Below are 4,144 nucleotides of genomic sequence, written 5' to 3'. Positions count from 1 at the left end.
GTAATGAAGTTTAAATAAAAATATTATAAATGCTATCTACAATGCATTATTTACTATTTTTTAATGTAATTAAAATTTATATTTTGTTTCCACAATTTTAACCGGGAAAGATATACATTTGTATCCAAAACACTTTTTCATTCCCGTATAGGATGATAAATGATAAAAAAGAACTTTTGTCCCTAATATTAAACTATTAAAGCTTAGTTTCTACTTTATATCGAACGCTTTTTTTATCCATTTTATATCCAATAGAATGAAAGTAATGTCACTACACAAGTTATGTTATATGGAATAGACGACAAAAAAATGAGTATGAACAAAAGTTAAATGTGACAAAAATGAAAATATTAAGATGGGTGAACAATCATATACGTTTGAATCAAATAAAGAATAAAAATATGTAAAAAAAAAAGTTAAAATAGTGTTTATAGTTTAAAAGATGATAGAATCTCAATAAAAAATTGATAAAGTTTTAAGTTAAATGAGTGGGAGAGATAGAAAATAAATAAGAGATAAATAATAGAAAAGAATTAAAAAGATCACACATGAAATGATCAGAAGAGATTTATGTATAAATTGTCTCATTATAAACATAACACATAATAGAATTAATGTCGTTGTTTAATTCATATAACCAATTCTAACCTTATAACTATCTACTTTTATCATTTGTTTCACATAAAAATAGAAATCACCGTATAGCCATATAGAGCTATTCACTTTTATTATTTGTGCTGTTGTCAAGTAGATGAAACAACAATGTTTGAAAGGATTGAAAGATAACCATGATTTGTTCTTTTTATTTTTATTTGTATTATGAATTATGGTTGAAAAATATACATAATATTATGTGTAATAAGTGTGTTTCAGATATCAGTATCTCCAACTGTCTTTTGAAATTTAAAAGGTCAAGCGTCTTTTCGAAAAAGATAAGCTAGTAATCATATAAAAGGAAGCATTTTCCTCAAGTATAATATGAATATATGATGCCTTGACATTTGTAGTTATTTTTTGGTTTCTTTTTAAATAGTTTTCTTAGGTATAAATCAAAGTTTTTATGTTTAGTAAAGTTTTTATAACCAATTATATGTTTGGAGTTGTTTTAGAATGAGTGTGTTTTCAGAATTTATTTTTAAGTAATAATTAGGATAAAGAATAAAAACAAGAAAACACAAGTACACTCCTAAAAAAAAGAGACACAAAGTTGGCGCCATGCTTCAGGAGGCCAAGCCTAGCGCCAGCAAAGGGAAGCTAGCGTTAGTTTAGGCGCCCAACTCCAGAGCCTCCAAGCCTGGCCCAGATTTTTAGAAAATTGATTAATAAATTATATATGATTTATTTTATTTATTCAATATATTATTTTCAAATATTTTTATATTAATTGAGTTCTTTCTTATTATTGATTTAAAACTTTAGTAATTGAAAAATAATGAGAATTTTATAAACTTTAAATTTGAATAATTAGATTTTGAACTTTATTTTATAATTAAAAGAAAATTAATTTGATTATCTCCAATTATTGAATTAGAGTATTTATTTGAAAATAATTTGTAAGTTGATAATTAAATAGTATTTTTATAAATATTAGTGTTGGATTAAAATTGGTTTTCATTTACTACATTATCCATATTCTTATTTGAAATTACCAACATACCCTTACTCGTTTTAATTCAAAAAAATCACAACCCTAATTTCATTACACACAACACACTTCCTCACCCTTTCATCAAACACAACCACCACCCTGATGATCGGAATTCACTCATTATATAATAAATCCGTTCTTTGGCAAGCGTACCAAATATCGTCAAGTAATAACACACTAGGAGTGGGGTCGAATCCCACAGAGATTAATAGATTGAGCAACTTTTAATTAATGAGTGGATTAGTCAAGCTAATCAAGAATGATTATGAGTGCAGAATTCTAAATTAGCAGAAATGTAAATGACTTAAAAATAAAAGAAAGCAATAAAGTGCAGAAACGTAAAGAGCAAGAAAGTAAATGGCAGAAACATAAATGACTGAATTATAAATGGAGAATGGGTTGATAACAGAAATTAAAGTAAAATATAAAGAATGGGAAAGATAAGAATAGGGAAGATTCATTGGAGTTGGGAGATATTGCTCTCTTTGGATTAAATTCAGATCATCTCATCTTCAATCATGGAACTCATTGACCTCTTGGCAATCATGATTGATTGAACCCCAATTCCTTGGTGATTCAATCTCTCAAATCTTGATAATCAACCAATTCCTTGGTCTAATTGCTCATGAAGAGAGATAAACTTGGTCCTTGATTTTACCACACATCATCATAGATCCAAATAATTGGGCAGATTTCATGTCACCGTATACAATCCCAAAACTCAGATCTACTCAATGTGAGAAGAGATTTCAAGCATGGTTTCATGTTTCCTTTTCCAAGGCTCCCATGAAACCCAAGTTGCATTCAACCTCTTTTCCAAGATGATTGAACACTAAGAATAAAGAACGAAATTCCTTCTAGCAAATCAAAGAGAAGATAAAGAGAAGATGAAATTCACTATCAATTAATCCATCAAGTACAATAGAGCTCACTCCCCAATGAGAAGGAAGTTAGCTACTCATAGCTTCAGGTACAAAACGGAAATTCAAACTAGAAAAATAAAACTAAGTACAAAAGTGAAAGAAAGGTAAAAGTTCTCAAAAGTCTCCAGAAGCTAAAGTGCCAAAAAGTTCTTTTCTAATTCAAGGTACTGCCTATTTATATGAATTTTCTATGAGTCCTCAGGTGTACTTGCATGATCTCAAAGTGGGCCTTTCACATTTTCAGTCAGTACAATTCAATTGGCTGAGTATTTTGCTCCCAGGAGAACGTAGCACTTTTCAGGAGAGCGGAGCTCTTTTGCACCCACACGTACGCATCCTCCACGCGTACGTGTCATCAAGAATTTTGGAATATTCACACGTACACGTCACCCATGCGTGCGCTTCATCTCTGTCTTCAGCACTTGTCACGCGTACACGTCACCTACGCATACGCGTCATCCTCAGTGCGCTATCCAGGAGAGCGTAGCATTTTTGCCAAGAGCGCTCTCCCACGCGTACGCGTCTTCCATGCGTGTGCGTGGTCTTCTAAAAATGTCACCCTCTCGTGCAAGCTTTATCCATGCGTCCGCATGCTTTTTCAAAAATGTTACTTTCACGCGTGTGCGTCCCTCACGCGTACGCGTGATCTTCAAAATATCATTTCCACGCGTACGCGTCACCCACGCATACCGTCGCCAGCTGAATTTTTTCACATCAGTATCGCAAGCGCTCTTGGACGGGGAACGTAGTGCTCTTGGTTGAAGAACGCTGCTCCTACCACGCGTGCGCGTCATCCACGCGTATGCGTGATCCTTCAGAAATGCCACTTCCACGCGTACGCGTCACCCACGTGTACGCATCGCTAGCAAAATTTTCTTGGGTGAAGAACGTAGCGCTCTTGAAGGCGAGCGTAGCGTTGGTCATGGATGGTGCTGCAGGAGAACGTAGCGCTCCTTGTATGAGCGTAGTCCTATCCTCTGTTATGCTTCCCTGTTTTGTTCTTTTCACCTGAAAATTCGTGCAAAAACTCATTTCAAAGCAATGTCCTATAAATTTATCATATAGTTCTTATAATTGCATCACTTGAATGATATTTTATCAATTCTATGGTCCTTTTAGATAAGAGAAAGAGTTAGATGATGTAAGTCATCACAACACCAAACTTAAATTTTGCTTGTCCCCAAGAAAATCAATGTGAATTATTCTAACTGATTGAAACTTGACCTTTAAGAGACTGTATTCATGATTAAAGATAGAGGCTAAGCATCAAATCACGCATGAACTTTATTATTGCTTTTATATCATAATGAACTCTAAAACCATTGAGGACCATTTAAGTGCTTGCTTTTAGAGCCCTTTCTATTGATTCTCACCTTGAAGCAGTAGGATTTGTTATTTTTCTTTTTATTGCTCTTCTCCTTTCATCCTTTTTTTGTTTCTTTGATTGACCACGACTCTAAGTGTTTTGTCTCGAGACGACGCTTTAGGTTAAGCTTTTAATCAACACTCCCAAACCAGTTGGTTTTAGGGTACTAGGTGTTGAAACACCCCTAAGAATCTACTTGCTCAGGTC

Source organism: Arachis ipaensis, chromosome B05 (genome assembly GCF_000816755.2).
Source record: "Arachis ipaensis cultivar K30076 chromosome B05, Araip1.1, whole genome shotgun sequence".
NCBI classification, from domain to species: domain Eukaryota; kingdom Viridiplantae; phylum Streptophyta; class Magnoliopsida; order Fabales; family Fabaceae; genus Arachis; species Arachis ipaensis.
This window is presented reverse-complemented; position numbering follows the sequence as displayed.